General features: G+C 37.7%; 1 protein-coding gene across 1 annotated transcript in view; it reads left to right on the top strand.

The window, feature by feature from the left end:
- The window catches only part of zbtb40 (zinc finger and BTB domain containing 40), a 390,649-nt gene that overhangs the window by 245,954 nt on the left and 121,034 nt on the right, over positions 1-23,661 (top strand). The gene's annotated exons all lie outside the window — the stretch shown is intronic.

A 23,661-nucleotide genomic window follows, 5' to 3' on the forward strand; every position in this document is an offset into this window, starting at 1 on the left:
GACAAAGAACTGATAATAAAAGTGAGTCAAGCATAATCTTGTATTGTATTGCACTAAAACAATTTTTATGTATGCACAACATACTTTGTCACCACAGTCACTTTTTAGCTTTATGATTTAATTGTATATTGTGTTTATTTTTGAAAACTTTTCCTTCTTTTTAGTGTTGATTCTTCAAAATTATCCTGGATCCAGATGGAACTACACAACTAACGTTTACTTGTCCTATCATTTTCTCTTTAAAATGTAGTGGTACATGTTTTAAAAAGGTTTTGTGTGGGACAGAATTAGGGTTGGGGTCGAGAATCACTTGGAACTGGGACTGGCTTTGCAATTTTCACAGAATCGTTCAAGCATTTAGAAATGAATTCCTAATTTTAATTATTGGTCCCTTACTTAAGAAGAAGCTGCTGGTTCCACACAATGTGTTGATTTAAGTGTGTCTTAAATTGACCTCTGACCTCTATTGTACTCAGTATGTGTCTGTTTGTACAAAACTCTCTTTTAATTATAATATTTACATTAGAAAATGTCCACTGAAATATAATTATTATTTACTGCAACCACACCCACTCTGCTGTGATTGGTCAAGCATTAAGGGTGATCACTGAATGTTGTCAATCCTGGACTCTTTGTATAAACAAAGCAGGGCGTGACTGGGGGTTGGCTGCTGAAGGAGTGAAGCCCTTTACTACATCGTAATGGGCACATCTCTTATAACCCTCGTCGTTTGCTGAGATTTCATGCGAAGGAGGACTTTATAAAGTAATCACTTCAAAACATCTTCATGATGAGAGACTTACTGCATCTTGAAGAGGAAGACTTCAAAATTTGAGTGAGTCAGGAGAGTTGGAATTTTAGTTGCATTTTAAAGAATCAAAACCGAAAATCATTTGGAACTGGAATCGAAACAACTGAAAAAATGCTACAATAAGTCTTGTTTTTATCGTCCAGAGAAATTTAGTAGCAAAACCTTGAAGATTTTTTATTTGACTTCATTCATCTTGGTTTTTCATTTAGAGTAATACATTTTTTAGGCACAAAAGCCACACAAAATACAGATACCAGTGAGTGGCCACAAATATACAATATAAACATACACATAATATTTCAACTCTTTCTTTAAAAAAATGTAAATTTATTTATTTAGTCACTGACTGACTGAAACATTCAGTGGGGAGGCGGAGGTAAGAGGACGGAGACAGGCCGACCAAAAGTAAAGGACATTGGTTGATTACCTCCTCTCTTCTTCTCTGATTGGAAAAGTGACTTCAAACCTATAATCAATCACGGTGCAAACGTGAAATCAAGTTTAAAGTAACATGTTAATGAATGTCTTGGATTGAGCTATGCAATGCAGGACCAAACACCTCAGGGTTCAAAGTATAACTGGGAAACAGGAACATGTCCGAGCGTGTCAATATTCCAGATAATTGGTTGAGCCGTGACGATCGTTTTAAAGACGCGTTTAACACTTTTCACACATTCACGCAACACCAACTATATGTGTAGCGGAGGAAGACGAACGTGTTTCTCAACATCGATATACAACCCGCTGCAGCTCAGTGATCTCAGCAGAAATGTGAGTTTAATACCCGGCGCAGATCAATGATCGTAGACTTGATCATCTTTTTATTTTTGAAAAGAATTATGATGTTACCTTGAAGCATCATGCGTACCGAGCCTCTCTAAACAGCAATCTTCACAATCTTTTTATTGATTCAAATACCCTTCAGCCAGTGATTTGAGGTTCCAACCGGAGCCATAGAAACATCACTCATTTAAATCAAAATGTACTTCTTTTGTTTACAACATATCAACTGCTGGTTTTTGTTTGTCTTGGTACTTTTACGAAATATATATGTAAGTAAGTAACTAAGTAATTTTTATTTGTATAGCGCTTTTCCAGACCAGGGTCACAAAGCGCTTAAACAATCAAAACAATATTCAATAAAGTATATATTTTAAAGATCAAGATAAAACTGATAACATAACAGGAGTTCCAGAAAATTAAGGAAACAAATAGAAACGTCTTAAGATGTTTCTTAAAGGAGTCAGTAGATCCATCAAGCGCAAATGTCTGTATTTCTTTGATTAGCAATGCTTTTCTTTTTGTACTTCCTTTTCTAATACTTTCCATTTTTTTCATCGTTTGGCTCATAAACTTTATTATCGCTGACTCTCCCGCCTTGTAACTGCTTTTTGCTTAAGCAATCTTTTTATCATGATTCTCTTTCTTTCCGAGTGTCTCTCCTGCTAAAATACTTAAGAACCGTATAGATGATTTGTCGATTTAGCAGGTGTTGTTCAGGATCTTTTGCTTTTACTGACTTTCATTTTGATGCCTTATCCTTTTTCTACTTATCGGGACTGATAATAACGTTTTTAGATATTTGAAATATTATGCCGATGCCTCACTGAGAGAATCAGTTTGCTATCAAGTCTTACCACTGTTTGGTGCCTTGTTTGGAAAAAGACGAGTACAACATAGACTCTTTAGATCCTTGGTGACTTTGCCATATCTAAATAAATAAACAAAAAAAAACATGTTGTTTACTCTTTTGCTTTTGTTAACTTCAGGGTTAGTTACTTTTGTCTTTTCTGCACTTTGAAAGTGATGATAGAGCTGCGTCTCATCTGCACAGCTGGGTCTGCGCTCTTGCGGTAACAAGCCATTATTCCTGAAAAACAAGTCCAATAAAATGAATATAAATGTAAAAGTGAAACACAATGGGATTATAAAAACATTACACGGCAGCTCAGATTAATGGCAGTGACACTCGACTATGTGTGTCTCGGTGGGTTGTGACATTCTATTTGCCGTATTCCCTCAATCTCTGCGCTGAGATTTTTTATCATTTTAATTGCCTTGAAAACTGGCTTCTCTTGAGGCAATAAAACATTAAATCCCCTGCAGGGTGGAGCATAGCAGCATGAGCCCACATAAAGCCACTGTGTGTGTGTGAGACACGCTACGTGTTTGCAGCACTTAAGGACCAAAAGGAAAACAATAAGATAATGCGATAGCTCCGGTTTTCTCTCTTCCTGTGGCTATTTTCAAGTTTTTTTTTTAAACCAGCTGAAGGGATGAAGGTAACGCTGCCAGTAAAACACTCCAGTGGTGAAGTTTCATAAATGATGTAAGTGTTATTGAGGAGAACACTTAAAAGAAAGTTGTGGAATTGAGTGCGGGTTTCCCCTAAACTCCTTAAAAACTAGAAAAACACATCCTTAATTCAAGGATTAACGTTAGAATCTGCACGTTTTGAAGGACTCATCACTTTCTCAGAAAAGGTACTTTGTTTCTCTGCGTCTTTGCTTCAGAATGATTCTACTCCAATTGCTGCACAACATGTTATCAACTGAAATGCGGAATACAAACCAAACAAAACATGTGTGAAGAGAAAAACACCCCAGCAAATCCGCCCTATTCCCCACATTACATCATCCCAGGCTGAACAAAATATTTGGTCTGCCTGGATCATTAAATAAACAACGATTCATGATTTGTATTGTCTTTTGTTTTGCCTTAAAAAATATTGATGAAATGCTTGTATTAAACATGTTCATGGTGGATGAGTGGCAGCAGTTAGAAGCCATACAGGTAAGTTCTAAATCCATAAAGACTTACTTGTGTACACACTGGATCCAGATAACCAGCATTTAATGAAATGAATCGACATGGTTTTGAGTTATGATATTTGAGAGAAAAATAAAACCCAAAACAAATCAGCAAAGGTTAAAAAACAAGGCAAGGTAATGTTTTTACAAAATAGAAAAACATGGAAAAGGGTGGCTTTGTCAAATTGGTGTGTGTGATACTTATTCTTATTTTGCTTCTAAAATTATGTCTTCTACATATCTTCCAATATTTCACTTCTATTTACAACAGTATGAACAAATCCAAGTCGGATGATTCTTTTCAATCTTGTTCTTGGTGTCATTTGTGAGTTTAAAATAAAAACAAGGCTATGCACACATTACAAAGGAGCAAAATGTATCAAGGGGCTTTCCAACTTTCATCACATGGTCATGAGTGTGCAGATACGACTGAAGTCAGTGTTTTTGTGTGTGTATGTGTGTGTTCAGATAGCAACAACAGAGCTCTGCAGTGTGTGGAAACACAGATGGCTGCTGCTTTTGCGTCTTACGCCGGACCTGTGTGACCTTTTACACAAAGATAACATGGAGGTCTCTCATCCCCCCTTCCCCCCACACCTTCCCTCGCCTCCATCCAAAATAGAGCCAGTCTCTGGCTCAGACAGAGAACTTCCTCTTCTCGAGCTGTCTGATAGAACAATATCAACAGCCAGCACCTCCCTGCCGTATCTGGACCAGACTTTTGTTTTGCAAAGCAAGGACAGGGGACAATAGACAAGTTTTCAGAGTCAGAGGTAAACAAAATACAGACTATATTAAATAATAAAATAAAATCCTTAAATGGCAGAGCCAACTAGCAATAAACCAATGAAAACATGCTGTTTTCTAAAAGGTAATTTTCCGTAGCTCATCAGACGGTAAGTTTTTTTTTGGACCAGTGGGAGGCAGTAATTCTCACTTTTTACTCTAGGAAAAAATACAGGGAGCACTGGCAGCATATTAAGTCCAACCAGAATCCTGTTGGTGTTTGAAAATATCAACATCTGCCTTTTGAATTGTGTGTGTGGCGGCGTTTTAGGTAGAGAGTGGAAATAATCAACACCTGACCATAGACCATGCATCAAAGCTAACATAAGAATATACTAAAACACAACAACGATCCATTGAGGCTGTTATGGCTAGAGCTCAGACAGACCTGTCTTTGAAAATGAACTTCCAGAGTCAACGTCGGTATATGAGGCCATTCAATTTGGTAGATCAGTGATCTCCAATCACTATGCCGGGAACCAATACTAGTCCGCCTGGCATTTTTTGAGACATTTAATACCAGACAACAAGGAAAGAAAATAAATTATTTATTTATTTTTGTAGTGATTATTACTGTCTGTAAGTTGACAAACTTTGAAAAAGAAGACATCATTTTCTCTAAAGTCATATTAGCAGGTGCTTCTTCACATGTCAAAAGACAATTTTGGTCAAGTTTACTCAAAAAATAAGTAAAGTAGGGTAAAAAACTATTTTTTTTATTGGACCATCTTTTTGCATGTAAGCAGGTCTCCTGTTGGTTAAGAGCTTATGGTCAGATGTAGTTAAATGCACTTAACTTCAGTTTTTTTCAGGGCATAGTATTTTATTTTCGTTATTTTCATCTTTATGCATGAAAATAATGCTGACATTAAGTCATTTTTGTTTTCTCTAAATTATTTGATATATTGTTCTGGTGAACCCAATGTATATCATCACTACACTAAGGCTTCAATTTCCAGAATGTTCCAACTAATGAAGCAGCTCTTGATGCTCTAACACATGCACATATCCCAAAAATGTAGGTCTATGATGCAATTATTTCACACCATCAATCTCTCGTCTGTTCTTTGTGCTGGTGTTTACAGCAATGCAGCGACAAAAGCAGCCATCACAATGACAGAGGAGTCATTTCCAGGCATTCTCAACTGAACGTTGCGTTTCTGAATTCTTCATAGAAAAGAAGAAGGTTTGTTAGCTATTTATTCATATAGGTGTAAATGAAATGGAATGTGATGAGGAAGTGAAGATATTTCTCTTTAAATACAAAGAACTTGATTTCAATGCCGCACGGTGTCGTGTTAATTGTAATTTTTATAAGAAAAAAACATCTTTTTTAATACAAGCCAAATGTATCTATTTGGAAAAATAAAATCCACCTTGGTTTTGTGTTGCTATAGGAGAATGATAGAAGCTTTTCAATTTTGAGACCATCTCTTTTGCTCAAAAATGAGTTCACTTGATAACTTGAGTCTCATAAAACACGCGTATTATTTTCAAATGTCTAAATGCTCTTTCCATTACCTTCAACTAAAACATACATCTGTTTCCAACTTACCACTAGGTGTCAAGCTTTTTCTCTGATCTGTTCTGCTCCTCTGAGACCCAGCAACCGACCTCGTCTTCCATCCCTGACACTAAGTCCACTTCTTTTCCGTTCAATTGACTACGTCTCTGATGTTCACATTATGCCTCGACCTTAGACCTCAACCATTTGTCTTTTCCCTGAGAGGGCGTTGGTCTAATCCTTGCTTTTCTTATTTTAATGAGGGAAATTCTGTCTGCTCGACGAAGCCTTAAGACATTTTAAATGAGCTCAACATGTTGGCTTTCTTTTAGGTGAAAATGTCACCTTACTTTTTGTACAAATGTCAGATCTCAAATACGACGAATTGTTCTCCTGGTCTTCTATGTCTCTCCACATGAGAAGTGAAATCCTCCAGGGGAATCTGTTCCGACTCTGGTCAAATATTCTGCTGAGGTGGTTTCACTGCCCGCCAGGCGTTCTTCTATTCTCATGCAATAAGGACCTTCAGGGATCTGGGGGGTGGTGTTGGGGGGAAGGCGTCACACACAAGCACACACACAAGGCTTTTTTTTTTCTTTTTCTACCAACACAGCAACTACTACAAAACCAATATCATACACAGAGGCTGCGGACTCTCTGAAGTAGAGGCACCGCATCAGCATGTGTTTCTCATAATTCATCACCACGACAACCTACCTACGCTGGAAGACCCTCGGAATAGCATTAGCGCTCCCGCCCCAGGTGATAGGTGTCACTCTCGGGCTGATCCCTCCGACACCGGTGTAACCATGGCTACTCAGAGGTCACAGAGGTGATTCTTTGATACAATGCAGTGCAAGCGATCGTTATTGTCGCCGCCTCACATCGACAGGTTAATATCGCGCGAGCTGTCGTTACTCGCCGCGGAGAAAATCCCTCTTGTGCTGCCACTTGGGACTGCTCACCTCTCATTGACCCGATGGCCATTGTCTTTGGGATACTCTCTGTGGCTGAGTATCGGTTTATGAGTCCGGCACGGTGGCGCCGGCACAATAAGGGAGATTTAAAACGTGAGGTTAAGTGGGGAGATAAAGATATATTGAACAGAGGCTGTAATAACATTTAATATATATGCAGCCTGTTTGCATCTGGGTCTATTATCGGGTTAAGTCACATGATCTGCTGAGCCAGGTCAATGCGAAATTTGTCAAAATGTTGGTCGTGACATAAAATAAAACAATATTTATTATGTTATATCCCTGTCCCTATTTTTTTTTTTTTTTTTGCTTCACCGATGAGCAACTTCATTAGAGAGGGACCTGTGGCTTGTCAGTCGTTTATTAGTTGTTTATCTATGCTAATGCTAATGCTACTTACATTAACATCACAGTAAGAGTTTGTGACAGCTTTATTAGAATCTATTTTAATCAATGCATGTATCTTTGCCGACCCTGGATAAAAGCTTTATTGACATGAAAATATAAAATCACAAGCACATGTTGTAATGTTTACATTTTTAACAGATTAATTTAACACCACAGTCAATTTCTTTTTTACCCATTTTAAAATGAGAACACTTAAAATATTGAGCACATCTTAAACAGTGGTGGGTATTTCCTCAGGGGCCACATTTATACAGTGGCTGTTGTGATGGACCATCAAGGAAAAGTATGAATGTATTTTATTTTACTTTTTAGATCTGATTTAAAAGCGCTTTTTCCCTCCAAGTTTTTTATTTTTATATTCACTTAAATCTTCATGAGCGGAAATGTATACGCTCAGAAGTTCTTAAACAAAAAAACCATAGACATATTTAGACTAGCAATGAATAATGGAAATAAATACAAAACAAAATGGTTATTTTCTATCTGATAATTTGGCGTCATGAGGGCCACATAAGGAAAGTCAAAGGGCCACATGTACAGCACTGAATGCTGATTGGACGATACTTTGCATTAAGTGAGACTAGAAAACACAGGATGAACTTGATGAGCTAATACTAGTTAGCTGGTTCTTGGTTCTGTTTTTCTATTGCCTATTTTATGTGTTATCTTATCCGTTTTTTTGATTCTCTATGGCCACCCCAAGAATTCCTATGTTGTATTTACTTGTAAAACTTTGACAAAGACTAATACCGCATCCAGGAGTTAATACACCTGATGATTCTTTCACATATATTATGTTATTACATCATATTCCTAGGCAAGATAATGAGTACATGCAGGCTTAGTCCAGCTATAAAGTCCAGCTATAAACTGGATTATTAAGGTAACAATTCAGCATCTACCGTACTTCATTATTAACATTTATTCAAAAGTTTTCATTGGACTAAACCAGTAATCTGTTTTTTTAATCGCACATGTCGAGGATGAGTTCTTGATAAATGACACCCGAAAGATAATTTTGATGAAGAACTGCAGGTGTCGTATTTAATGTGCCAATTCTGTTACGTTTTCTCCACCTGCAGAGGACGACACTGTCATGCCCTCATCTGTGATTCATAATGTGCGGCGGGGACGTAGCCAAACACTAACATGATTATGGTAATGACACCCAGCCGCCGCTCACCACGCAGACCCCTCCTCGCGATTAATCAAAAGACACGAACACTCGTTGACTTTCACTGCCGGCCGACATGTTGTTGATTCTTGCGCTGATATTCAATCACTGAGATGGATCTGGTGGAGAGGGAGGGAACGTGAAGGGGGGGGGGGGGGGCTTCAATACATCATGTCAATATTTTGTTTACAATTGTCAGCAAATGTTATTAGCCCGAAGCAGGTTATTGTTTTACGACGGCCATGTTTGATGATTTCTTTTCATTCATCTGAAAACATGTTGAATACTGCCAAACAGAAATGTGATCTCTGGTAGAAGACAATAACGTGAGTTCACAAGTGTTACAACCAGATTACATGTTAACAGCAGTATTAATACATTTTATTATTATTATTATTATTATATTATATATATTATTATATTATTTATTGATCCATTACTTAGAGCAGCGAGCGAGAAGGAAAAATTGCTTTACCCCTGCATCGATTATAGCGGTCTTAACGAAATCACGGCGTGAGGCGAGTATCCTCTTCTCTTGATTGACCCAACATTTTAACCACTTAACCAGGCCACCTCGGAGAGCAAGTCATTTAGTGCTTATTACAAAAGGCGATGAGTGGACATCTACCTTCAAAACACCTCTGAAAAATTTCTAATAACCTTATGCACTTGATGCTTCGGATCGCGGCTAGGTGGAATATTGACGATGCCCTATAGACGTTTTCTGGATCCATGGAATATCTGCAGACATTGTCTCAGATCGTGTTCCTCAGTTGCCCTGCCAAGTTTGCCAGACCTTCTGCGATGCTAGCGGTGCATCCTCCAGCCTTACAGCCAAATACCTCAACCCAATGGCCAGTCTAAGAAGGCCAACCAAGATTTTGAATCTGCTTTTCTTTGCATCCCTGCTTGTTGACCTCTTGGAGCCTCCATTCATTCGAATATTCTCACAACACTCATGTCTTCCTGTGATCCTCATCCCTTCCCTTCTCTAAAAAAGGCCACAGTTCCCTCTGTTTGAACCAGCATTCAAGGCTGTGGATCTGTTTAGAAGCATACCACAGGCACTTTATTGCTCCACCCAGCGTAACAGCCGTATAGCGGACACTATGTACTTGCTTCCAATTACCGCTCTGGTTAGCTGGTTTTGCTCTTCACTCGGGACCAGCTTTCTCAAGTCCACCCCTGGAAGATGGCTCCCATATACATCAGTTCCTACGATATTGAGTGGGTCATTAATCCATCTAAGTTCCATCTAAAGCTACCTGGCTCACATCAGGTACATCCCACCTTCCTTGTCATAAAGATCCTTGAAGTTTGTTGCTGGGGTCGAGATTCTAAAAGCTCCTGGATTAAGAGGGTTGGGGCTCTGAGGAGGTGCATTCCAGCACTGTTGGTCGGTCAGCATTTCCTTAATTCCATTTCCTTAAGGATTTTTACTCTGCGTTTTTGTTTATGAAGATGAAATCGGTTCCGGTGGACCTTCAATGACAAATCTTTATTTGTAAGTAAGTAAGTAATTTGTATTTATATAGCGCTTTTCAAGACCAGGGTGACAAAGCGCTTAAACAATCAAAACAATATTCAATAAAGTATATACTTTAAAGCTCAAGATAACACTGACAACAACACAGTAGTTCCAGAAAATCAAGGAAGTATTTGAGTTCTTTTTGTTAAGAAGTATTTTTGTTGTAGACCACGATCACATAATTGTATTGTCACTTTAACTTTGTTTTACCAGAATATTTAGGATGAATGGCGGATAGATAATTCTCACTGCCAAAATAAAAACCTCTCTTTGCTGCTTTCTGCTGGTGCACTTACACAGAGTGTTAATCCAGACACCTCTGGAGAGCGACAGACTTTCACAGAACATCCAACCTCAGCACTTCTATCTTTGGTGTGATCTAATGAAAGCGTGAGCAGTCAAGCGAATGTTCACGACTTACAGATGGTTCCACACCCTCCACTCACACTTTTATTCTCTTCAAACTTGCTTTTTTTTTTCTCCTTGTTCTGCATATTTGATCAACTTAACACCACTTTGATGAACAACAGAAGTTTTGACTAATGTGTGATATCAGCAGCAAGTGATCTCAAGAAAATAAAGGATTTTACTTCCATGTTCATCCATGTTTTTGCTATTACAACATTCCATTTGCACAGAGACACTCTGGTGTGAACCAGAGTCCAAAGCTTTGCTTACATGGTAGTGGGCCGCTAACAGTGAGATTCAAAGAAGCAGATGTCTCCAAAGAAATTGGGGGTGTGGGGGGCGAATTAAAGTACAAAAACGAAGTTAAAGTTATGTTATTTACAAAGCCGTCATAACGCATATCATATTTCATTATCCACAATCTGATTCATTACCTCATCGATGTCCATCCTTCATTCAGTCAATGGAAGTCTGGAAACAGGAAATTCGCCAACTGTTGCAAACTGGGACAGGGCAACTTCTGCGATGTTTAGTGAGTGCTCATGGGAAATGTGGTCTCCCGTCGGGCTAAACTTTACCACTTTAGACAACTGGCATCGCTCGACTTAAAATCGGAAAGAGCTGCTTTAAGGGTTTAATCTGGAATTGGTGTTTATGAACACATTTTTTTAGCATGTCTGGATCGCTGATGTGGAGAACATACTTGTGAAGTGTTGAGTGCCCAAGGGGTTGTTTGTTTGCCATAAAGCATTTTTCCATAGTAAGCTCTGAACTTGTTTCTCTTGTTTCCAAACGCACCTGAAAGGCTACTTTAACATAACACGAGTGAGCCCAACGGCATAATTGAGCAGTTTCCATTCTCATGTTGTCCTTTACACCAATTTCAACATATTTGAAATACAATCAACCATTTTTAACTGTAGTGTAAAAAATCAATCAAACATTATCCTCTTTACAGTGCATTTAAACAATTTTCAGCTTATCAAACAAAACTGAATATAAATTTTCTGCCCCTCATTCATACTTTCCTTTTTTACTGAAGACAATACTTGTACTACAATCGTAAATTGAGTTTTATGTATTATTAAGGTAAGCCTTATGTTGTCTGTATCTATGTCCTTTGATCATTTGTAAGTTAAGTAATTAAGTAAGTAATTCTAATTTGTAGGGCGCTTTTCCAGACCAGGGTCACAAAGCGCTTAAAAAATAACTAATTAAAACAATACTCCATAAAATATATGCTAAAAGGTCAAGACAAAACCGAGCCAAACACAAGAGTCTCAGAAAATCAAGGAAAATCCTGCACGAATAAAAGTGTCTTAAGTTGTTTCTTTTTGTGAACATTGTGGTTATCATTTCATCCTTTGTAATGTGATCAATTATTAATGTGATGTGGACATGATATGCATCATATGATCATTGTGTGTGTCATGTGATCATTTTGATGCTACGGGTAACTTTATTTCCATTTTGATCAATCTGTATTTAGCAAAAACCTGTAATGAAACTCAACTACTGTAGTGTCTAAACTGGTTAAACCAGTCAAAATATTTCAGGAGAGCTCAAGTGAATCAACCATCTCTGTTTTGGCAGTTTTCACAACCTTAGAAACATTAAATAGGTTCATGAACTGAGAAGATGATTCTGCTTTAATGAATCTCCTCTTGAGAGGTTGATATTAAATAAATGAATCGTCGACCAGAGTTTACACTGGAGGCGGCAGAGTTCAGGAGGTACTATAGTTGCCATGCGGTTGAGATTTAGATGAATCTATAAAAAGCCCATCATGTGAAGATCCACCTGAGAATGGAGCCGGCGGCGAAGCTGCAGCTCAACGCAGGAACGACTTAATATACGCCCCACATATACGAGGGTCTTCCAGACCTCCGTGGAGTCTTTGTTTATGTTTCCACTGCAAGGCAATATTAAAGAAACGTCACATTGATCCGTTTGTGTGTTTTTATAGTGCTGACTAAACCGAGCTGCTTTCAAACCACAATATTAGAAGCAGCAGATATATAGAGCTTTTATCTTGCCAAAGCTTCCTATCGGTGCAGCCACCGCTGCTGTAATTTATGACAGATTCAAACTAATCTGGAACTGTCCTATAACCACCTTAACATTATGACCAGATGCCTTATTTGTCCATGTTCATTTTCATAATTCTGATGCACCTTTTTATTTGTGATTATTTCTTTAAATGCACTTTATTTGTTTCATATATTACATATTTTGGTACAATAGTTATTAGTCAAATCTAAATTACACATTGGAAAATGTTGTATAAAAAAAGGGAGTTAGGAATTCATTCATTCAACTCAGTCAACTATTTTTTCTTATTGCAGTTGTGAAAGATTGATTTATTTTCCCATATTTATATTGAATTCACAATTTAATTTAAATCGAAATCTCTACTGTCACAGACGCAGAAGTAATGCTTATTCAGAGCTTATATCTTCTTACTACATTAAACCTCGAAGTTTTAATAATCTTAAAATATGTTGTCAAGTTATTCTGTTCCCTCAATTTTAAAAACATGCACACAAATTTGTGTACAAAATATAAAAGCATCGTTCCTGTTAGCTTTATTGTAAGCACTTTGTATTATTATATCTCGAAGCAAAGTACAGTTGTGTCTGTTATCTCGAGAAAACAGATAATTGTGGCAGTAAAAGTACTATAAAGGCTTTGTACTCAGAGTTAAGATCTAAATAGCGAGTTACAATCAACCGTGATTGCTTCAAATTGCAGTTTAAGGCTAATGATTTCATTTGTCTCCTGCCGCTAGAGCCGATTACATCACTAATACACGAGCTGCTGGGCTATTTAGCAAAGACACAATAAGCTGAGGACTTCTCTTTGGCTGGTGAACACGTGTCGGGGAGTGACATTATCTGTTAAAGAAAGAATTGTAAAGAGAAAGAAGAGTCTAAGGTTTAATGATACAGAGTGAACTCTACACCAGTAGGAGACTCACAGAGCCTCAAGAGTTCATGTATAATGCAACACACTGAAGTTCATGTTTGACTTCATACTCATTTGTCTTCTGGCGGACAAGCAGCATGGTGTTAAAGCCGGGGTTCATGTTTGCAAATCAGTGGTTGATGAAGTGAGCTGCGAGGCGCTGGACTGTGGTTTAATATGATAACACCTGCCCCCCCCCCCCCTCCTCCTCTGAACCCCGACCAACATTCACTCTGTTTATTACGTTGTTGGAACATTTAATTTCCTGCAGCTAGCAGGTGGGAGTCAAACCTGGCAATCATTCAGCGGGATGCAGAGTGACAGAGAGCGCCACAGCGACGGGTGTGTAATAGATCCATCATCCTTGTGTGTTCATCAGAGATGGATCGATGTAAGTGGACAAAAGTTAACGGAACGATGATCAACATTACACTAATACATTCATTAAAGCTGATTGGAGTCCCAAGATGGACATTGTATATTCCACTCTAAGGTGAACATTGTTTTATCATCCCAACATTTCTGGAATGTTAGTTGGTTGTTCACACATATTGCAAAGAAGCTTTGAGTCTATCCTGGATAGACCTTAAGTCTAAGACCCAAAGTCTATCCAGCTCCTAGCTTTCCTAGGGTGTCAATCCCAATCGATCTACGAGCCAAAACATCTAAAGTTAATGTCTTCTTTAAATGAAGATTGTACCTCTGGTGTCTATTAGTCTAGTCGGTTTCCTTTAACAGGAAGAAGTAAGGAAGTAAGAGTCTAAACAAGAAGTGATTTAGTATCAAAGCTTTCCTATATCATTACCCATTAACCCACATCAACATCGTTCATCTAATTCAATGACAATTTTGTTCACTCCTTTTGCAAGCATACTTTGAAAAATGTCAACGTCGTTTTTGGTGGAACTTGATTAAATATTGAGCTCAATTTGAATATATATAATAGTAAATGTATGTGTGTGTAAGTGTTTGTTTGTTTCCCCCATTTAACTTTTGATATTCTCCCAAATCGTTCAACAGAAGTGCTTGAACATCTCAGGGAAGTTTTAAGGGGGTGGGAGGTCAATTTGATCAGGTTTAAGAAAAGGGGCATTTATGGGGGAAGAAGACCCTCATGAAAATACGAGAACACCCAATTTTGATGAAATGATATCCATATGTATTGGTATATTTACAAGTAGGGGAGACTTTCAAAATGTCAGCTCCTTTTGTTAGTTACAATTTCAATTAAATCCATACCACAATAAACATACCTGAATTTACTCTTCTCTGCTCAGTCCCTCTTTTTTGGGGGTTATTTGCATTTTGTATGTCCATCTTTGAGCTTGTAAATTCTCATGACCACATAAATAGACTAGGCGAGCCAGATTGGGCCGCCGAGCCTTCAGTTTGTCACATGCTGTGCACACTTCCGCAAGTCAAAGGTGAAGGCATTTTGCTGGACTCTCAAACTGTCCCTGGAGACATATAATACCCTCTGAGCTGTTATGTGAGACCAATATCGTTGACAAGCTCTATTGTGATCAGCTTGAGAGGCAACGCTGCCATTAGCAAAAGGAACTATTTTTAAGTGTACTTACATAGATAGTATTGATAATAGTACACTTGAAGTCCACTTTCGACATACTATACTTCAAAATAGTACTCTGATGTATACTTATTCTCAAGTATACTTTATGAAATATACTTACTTACTTACTTAACTACTTCAAGTGCAGTATACTACTTATTTTCATGGGCAACTGTATTATTGTAATTATTAAGAAGTAAATTGTGAAAATAATTATGGAAGTGTGTGATGAGTGGCAGAAATCATATGTTATTGTTAGATACACACTGTTGAGTGTTGGTCAATGGACGATCCACAAAACACAAACAACACTTTGGAAGCAAGACCGTGTCCTTGCCTGTTTGCCTTGAAGCTGGATGCATCTATTGTGACTAAAATATTTCATGTACCTCTAATTCCACAATCTACAAGTGACATACTCTTCAGAGCCTATACCTGGGAAACCTATAAAGTTACTGTTTTAAAGCTAATGTGAACTTGTTATGTTAGCATGTGGTTGGCTAGGCATGCTTAAAGACTTTAATATTTAATTGATACAATATTAGCATTTAAATGTTAATAGCACTAATGTGAACTTGTTTTGTTGTCGTGGCAAGCTAATACCAAAACACTAAAAGTTTGCATTACATACCTGTGTTTGACCAACAAGTATGGTTCCCGCATCTAAAAACTGAACATTTCTGCGTCTGGCAGCTGATAATCTTAAAAATACGCCTAAAGCCCACGATCAAGACTGTTGACGGCGCCAGCTCTGTTGTCGTAAAACCTCACTTCAGATTCCGTCGACGGTAATGGATGATCTACTGTATGATGATTGAACAGAGGAAGAAGGTTAAGGAGATAAGTGAGCCTTAAGGTTGCTGGTCATAGGATAGAGAACAGTGAACATTGAGTTTACTTTAGTAGACTAAACTTTAGACCGGGGTTACCCACACTTTTTGTTTGTGAGCTACTTTTGAAATGATCCAAAAAATCTACCTTCATCAAATTTGCTCAACATAAGTAAGTACAAACATTACTCAGATGACTTGCACTGAATGGACTGATTGGACTGATAATCGGTCATGATGGAAGTATGTGTGGATTGAATCATCTTTATAGAAAAATGACTTGCATAAACAAGTAGAGTTGGATATTGCAGTTAAGAAAGTTGCATATTTATTCATATTTGCATACTTTTCCTCTGTGAGTAAGACAACTTCAGGAGCTGTACTAGGAATTGCATTGATTTCCTACCAACAATGGTTCTACACTCAACCGAGACAAATGTGCACAAAAATATTCAGATGTTCAGTGCGTGACACGAATCCAAGCACCTTCGCTTTGTTCATCCAAATCAACGTAAAAAATCAGACAGGTTCATCCCTTTCCACGCCTCTATTTAAATATGTCAACTGCATTGGAATGAACCATCAGCTTCAGATCAGAAAAAAAACTAAATAAAAACATGAATTCAAACTGGACTTACAGTTAATATTAGTTAATTTAAAACACTTCTGACATGAGTCAAACTATTGTAAGTGAGTTAAGACGAGCTTCGGTGTAAATGTTACACGGTTATTATCAATAACACTGTATTTACATTTACTCGCAACAGCTTCGCGATCGACTGGTAGATCGTGATCGACTTATTGGGAACCCCTGACTTAGACTAAGAGTGTACTGAAGGTCTTGCTTGGTCTTCATGGAGAGGAAGGATACCCCCCACTTCCTTCAGTCACTCCACCCTGCAGAGGAAGAGAGTGGAGAGAAGGGCTGAGGAATTCACAGAGGCTTAACCTTCTGGTGTGAACATGGAAGACAAAACAAATCCATCGTCTCATTTACAACAAAGCTAAGTGCATCACGCGTGGAGCGCTGAGCTTCTGAGGCAGCAGGAGGCAACAGATTGAGCTCTGCTGTTAAGACATGAAAGTAAATGATGAGCGCATCAGCTTGCTACCTGAATCATCCAGGTCATCCTTTCTGTAGCGAATATATGTCGCATTTTCCCGTTTTTTTGAGACTTCAGAAAACAAAATTTTCAACATTTTGGAAACATCTACTTGCGTGATATTAAACTATGGTTTTAACACATTATTTCCCGATTTCAGAGACGTTAATTTTTCACAATTTTTTTGAACTTTCTGCAACGAAAATATGTGGTAAAAATGGGGATTTAATATTTGTCCGATCATGTAAACGCAAATTAATGTTGCCCAAATGTGGAAAATGGAGTTTTCTGAAGCCTCAAAAAAGATAAAAGATCATCATAGAAAGTAGAAAACCCCGGCTCTCAAGGAGTCTTGCTGCTCATTAAAAGTACATTTTAGCTTCAGTACCGACTGAGGTGATGTATTTTACAGAGAACGTTGTATACCAACAGAGTCATCTTGAAATAGTTAATGTGACGACAAAGTTATAGGTTTGTAATTATAAATATTTGAAAATAGATATGAAAGGTTGGGGGGAAAACAGATGAAATACAGTAAATTCAAATTTATGATTTTATTTACAATGATTTCTATTATTAAATGATTGTCAATTAAAATGGAAATTAAATTATAATATTTTAATCAACTAATATCTTGTGAAAATAAATAACATACCAAATAACGACTATTCATTATAATAAAAAACAAAAAAAACATATGTAGAGGACATTAACTTTTTCCTCATGATTTTAGTTAATAGATAGAAGAGAGAATAAAGCTAATTAAATAAATACCTGTACATTATTTTTGATTCATCCGTTATAAAAAAAAAAGGAACACAGCTGGCCTTTTTATTGTTGTAAATATTTGTTGTAATGTAATGCCCAAGTTTTATTCAAACAACGAGTTTTCCCTCTTGTCAGTTCAATGGCTCCCTGGTTATTTGAGGACCACTGGTGTTTTTTAATTCCTAATGTTGTCTTCACACTTCACAATAGCTCCTTTCGGTGAGGAAGAGACAACAACGAAGGGAAAACAGGAGGCAGGAAGTCTGCCGAAGAAGCACAGGAAGAAGGAAGCTCGGGCTGCAATGCTGAAAAGGCTGAAAGAAGTTTCCTTTCTTCCACTTAAGATTTTGCAGGTTTTTCGTTTGATCTCTCTGGAGTTTTGAAGTACTCAAAATATAAACCTTGGAGAAGCTTAAGGTGTAAAGAATGAACTTGAAGATGAACTTTCCTGGAGTGTGGATTGTTTTCTGCTTGTAAAGGGTTTTATTCTGTCTTCCTCTACATGATCAGAGCATTATGAAAATGTAAATAGCCAGTAAATTAAACATCTTTTTAAGTAAATGAAAAAACATACATTTACATGAGATGAATAGAACAACTGACTTGAAAACTGGAGTGAGCTAGCCCATCTTTTGGAATAAAGCATAGGGATTGTTTGTGTGTGACACATTTAAATATTAAACTATCATTCTTGTATGAATCCAAGTTGAGATTTTACTAGAAGCCACAATCTCCCTGCTCTGAGACGGCAGCACTGACACTAATCCAACGTGCTGCTGCCAAGTATTGTCGCGAGATTGTTTGTGATGTGTGTCGACAGAGCTGTGACATTTAAATTTGACCTACAGAATGTGGTGGCAGGTGATGTTCGAGTCTCCTTTTTTCTGAGCTCTGAGTTTATGACGTCCTTCTGTGTTTGTGTTAGAAATCTCTTCGTTTTCCGTATCTTCGTCCCAAAAAGACACTGAAAAACATTCAAATACCAGCGTTCGTAACGTCCATCTTGTATTGAAGCCTCAAAATGAGGAATAATTCTGAAAAAATTGTAATAATTCTGTCGATTTCTTTTTTGTTTTTTGTAGTGCACTTAGATTTTCAACTCGATAACTACACTCCGGAAAATATCCGATACATAAATGATGATGAAAAAGATGAAAAAATACCTCCAGATTTAAATTAAATATTTTTATTAACAAGAAAAATGCAAAAATAGCCACTCCTATTTCATGTTACCATTAACAGAACCATATGCTAAATAGTTAACAAGTTCGGAAGTGCAAAAAATAAATAAATCGAATAATAATTGATATTGATAATTTTGAAAATGAGTAAGTACATACATTACTCTGACTCTGAGACTTGCATTGAATGGACTGGTTGGACTGATAACCAGTAATGATGGAAGGATAGTAGAGTTGGATATTGCAGTCAAGAAAGTAGCATATTTATTCATATTTGCACACTTTTCCTCTGTGAGTAAGAAAACTTCTGGAGCCTCATTTACTAAGAATTGCATTGGTTTCCTACCAACAATGGTTGTACACTCAAACCTGGACAAAAATATTCACATGTTTGAATCTGTGCGTGACAAGAATCCAAGCACCTTTCCTTGTTCATCCAAATCAACGTAGAAATGAGACAGGTTCATATCTTATGTGAAAACTATATTTTAGTATTGATTATTTTGCGTTTTAATACCGTTTACAGCTGTGAAACTGAGCATCAGTCACTTCATTAGCATGGACATCCATTTTTGGAACAGATTACTCTAAAAAATAACACTTAGTCGACGTGAGGGTGAGTAGAAAATGAGTGAATTTTAAATTTGAACTATGACTTTAATGAAATAGATTTTCTTACACCTCACCTTCTCAAATAGATCAGAACGATAAGTAACTCGCAAAAGAAAGACAAGCGAGAAGAGAAAACCGCCAAAAAGGTTTGATTTTGCTCAACTCATATTTACACACATTTGTTTATATTTTATCAGCAAAAAAAACAAAAACGCACATAAACACATACAGCCACACCTTCTACTCACAGAGAGCCATGGATACACAACACAGGCAGCCCCAGTGAAGACACATGCATCCATCACACAATAATGTAATAAATAGCTCTCAATTCCTGCTCCTACAAAAGAGAGGGCTGATCAGGGGCGGGAAGGGAGTTGTTGGGAATTCGTTCAGAGCAACAACAGCCAATGCGAAGATAACGCTCGAGCACTCCCGGGGATCACACGGGAAGACGACACAGTTTTTGTGGAGTGTATATAGAGAGTCTAATGAGATTGTGAGCCGCGGAGATAAATCACCAGACTCTTAATCAAAGCAGCGCGACAGAGAGAGTCATCAATCACCGACGGGCCGGACAACAACATCCGCCTGTAGCGTCTTCTGGTTTTGGCAGGACGGCGGGAGACGAAGCGTCACCGCTGACACGTTATCATTAGCACGATCAACACCACTCTGGACGTCCGGACGGAGCCAACAAACTCATAAATGGAGGCTTGACGCTTGTGTCAAAGTGAGGGGTTGGGCTTCAATAAATGAAAGCTCCAGTTGTGATCAGTTTGACCAAGTTGGGGTCTGGAAGCGGGTGATTGATAGCGGGGAGCCGGGTCACCTTCCAAGACGTGAAGGTGACATTCACGGTGTGGCGGCTGGGGGGGGGGGGGGGGGGGTGACGGATGATGCTATGGTAGAATCTATAAAAAAACGGCGTCATTGCTTTAGTTATGGTTCTCACTTGGCCCACTTTAGGAAGAATCAAGCACCTGCTTGTGATTTGTATGGCGAATAAAGACATGGGGACGTTTATTATTTATCGTTTCAATCAGACGTTTTCAACTACTAGTTGGACATATTATTGGGATGACAAAACATTGTGTCTTTTGGTTCCTTTTTTAATAGTCATTTTCATTTACTTACTTATTAGGATTTTTTACTTTTTTGTGTAATAAGAGAAGCACATGTTAGTGCTACTCTTTAAATGTAGATAAAAATGAGAATACATTAGTTCACAACTTTGAATGTGACTTAATTTTTAATTAGGATTGATGACCAGTACCATAAATATTCTCATCGTCACTCTTAGTCTGTACCAGGACATAGTAGACAGTAAAGGTCAGTGAAGAAACAATGTTTTTTCATCTTAAAGATGAAGAAACACTCAGTCGAGTCGGGATTTATAATAATTAATAATAAATGATACAATTTGGCTGCATAATATTTAGCTCTTAGGAGTAAATGTTTGAAATAAACAAAACGTTCAGTAAAGATACATAACAATGTTCAGTACTGGAGTATACCTCAGTTACACGTCTTGGCGCCATCATTACCTCTCAGATCTCAGAAGTATTGTCCTCATCCTTCTTGACACCTCCAGTGTACAGCGAGGACAAGTCAGACAGAAGAAATGGGGGGGAGAGGGGGAGAGCGAGGTGGCAGCCAGTCGCCCATGAAGGACGCCCCAGTTATTTTTAGTGATCATTTTTGGAGGCCGTCACTCGGAACGTCTCATTAGAGCCAGAAAGAAAAACCTCGGCCCATCAAATTATTCAAATACCAGCCTCCTTGTCACACGACACGCACGCAGCGGAGTCGTGCAGCAGATGACCTCCAGCGACCTCTGCGCAGGCCTCCATGTTGACGGATGGATTCATCTCGTGCCCTCGGGCTACTTTCCTAACAGCCAAACAAGTTCACGGGGGGATTTATTAATCACTCCTTAATGAGAAATTAAGCACAATGATTCATTAAGTGGATGCAGTAAATCATGGGCTGCAGTCGTTATGCTAGAATCCCACACAAGCTTAATGAACCTCAGCTCCTCTCAGCACTCAATTCAACAATCCTACACGTTTTATGGTCTTAAATTAGTTTGTTGGGCAGCAACGGGTCTGGTTGAACTCATCATGCATTTACAAGATAACCGTTTCGGTTAATGACTCTAATTAAACGCATTTATAATTTACTTTTATTTGAGAACATGGACTTTACTGCGCTGAACGTCTTACGGACACCGATGATAAATGCTGCCCTCTGCAGTAATAACGATGTAATGACAGCCTGGCGCTACTTAGTGTTATTACGAGGTTTACCAGCTCAACTAAGAGACATAGTTTTTTTAAAGGCTGCTAGGATTTTCCATGAAAGACGAATGGAACAGTGACTGATGAAATTAAACGATATAACCAAGCTAATGATTTATCCAATTCAACAGAGAGTAAAGCACCTGCAGTACACACGTGCTGAACCCATAAAACATTGATTTTGATTTGTTTTCATGGTTGCAAGATATTTTCAAAAGATCTCCCTATATAAGTACATCAGGTTGATTAGCTTTTTTTTTTCTTCTGCAAACCTATTATGGTTGAATTAACTTCATTTTAATTGTTTTAGACTGACGACAGTGTCTAATGGTTTTCCAGAACATATTCAAAACCATACGGAAGTCATTCTCCATGGTTTCACCAAACTCCTCCCACCGCCTGGTTTTTGCCCACAGTACCTTAGCTGCATCAAGAGGGCCACAGGAAAAAAAGTTTTTTTAAGCTGTTTCTTTACGCTCAAATTTTCTGCTTAGTTTAAATGTAAAACTATATAAGTAAATACACGATATGTAGTGTATATATGCACTACCAGCACTACATGTTGGTTATTCTGCATCAATCTCTTTTTATGTAGGACTGATCAGAAGCTTAATGCAGAGAACTAGAGACGGAAGACACACATGTTCATTATATGAGTTCCAGTCAATCCAGTTATTCCACCTGTAGCCGCATCAAAAGTCAGAAGAGTATTCAAATGTGATCTAACAAGTTTTGACAGCTCTGAAATTAGGCTGTTTTGAAAGAGACATGAATGATCGACAGGTACAATAAAAAGTTTAAATGCTTCAGTGGAACTCTTAATGTACATTAATCAGATAGAGAATGCAGAAGTCGAGAAAACATAACTTGGCAGAGTGTGAACATGTTCTATCTTTATCCGCTATCCTTTATCCAAAAATAACAGATGACTTCAATACTGCAAGGCTAGTCACATTTATGTGAATAATAATTTAAAAGAAAAGGTGGCTTAGAACTTCTTACAAACCAACTGAGATTTTTTTGGTTTAGTAAAGACCTGAGCATGTTTTGATGCCTCCCTCCAAACATATCTTTGTAGTAAGGCAAACTCAATCACATAAAGAAGGAAACAAGAGAAATTGTGGGCCGAACAAAGTTTGCATTTATTGAATGATCTCTAACTGTACTTCCTTAAACAGGTAATCTAAACAAAACATGAACTCATTATTTGCTTGGTTCGTTAGTTCTTTGTTATCATAAAGCAAATGTTATCTAGATTTTTTTTAAAAACCAACTCTATGTATTTAAATCTCTTGTGCTGCATTAAATAAGCTGACAGGTCAAATTTGGCCATCGGATTTTTGAGGTTGACACGTGCGATACAGGCTTTGTATAATCTGTGTTTTTTAAAGCATTCCTGATGAATTCATTGTTTCACCATAATTCACAGTTATTTTGTCAATTCTCCTTCATGATATGCACTATATCTTGATCATGGGTGACAAAAGTGAAGAGAGAAATCACTCATGAGAGCATAGATATCTTCTAACACATCATGGTTTAGGATTTCAAGTCTTGGCCAGCTGAAGAAACCCTTAATGTGCTCCAGAATAACTGGTTCTGCAACCCAACCTTGCAGAAGCAGTAGAAAAGTATTTATTAAAGGATGGATTTTTAGTGTACGTCTTTTTTTTTCAATTTAATCTCAGAAAGAATTGCTGTTAAACGTAAAAGTAAGTCAGTAAGTAATAAATATGTATATAGCGCTTTTCTAGACCAGGGTCACAAAGCACTTAAACAATAAAAAAAATATATATATATATGCTAAAAAGATCTTAAAATATAGATGTGCACTTTTAGAGACGTATAATCACATTTCCTTTTGAATATTTATCAGTTCTGTGGACATTAAAACATCTGCATTATGGCAACGGTCCTTTTAGGGTCA

The sequence above is a fragment of the Callionymus lyra genome, chromosome 10 (assembly GCF_982586985.1).
Source record: "Callionymus lyra chromosome 10, fCalLyr1.hap1.1, whole genome shotgun sequence".
NCBI classification, from domain to species: Eukaryota; Metazoa; Chordata; class Actinopteri; order Syngnathiformes; family Callionymidae; genus Callionymus; species Callionymus lyra.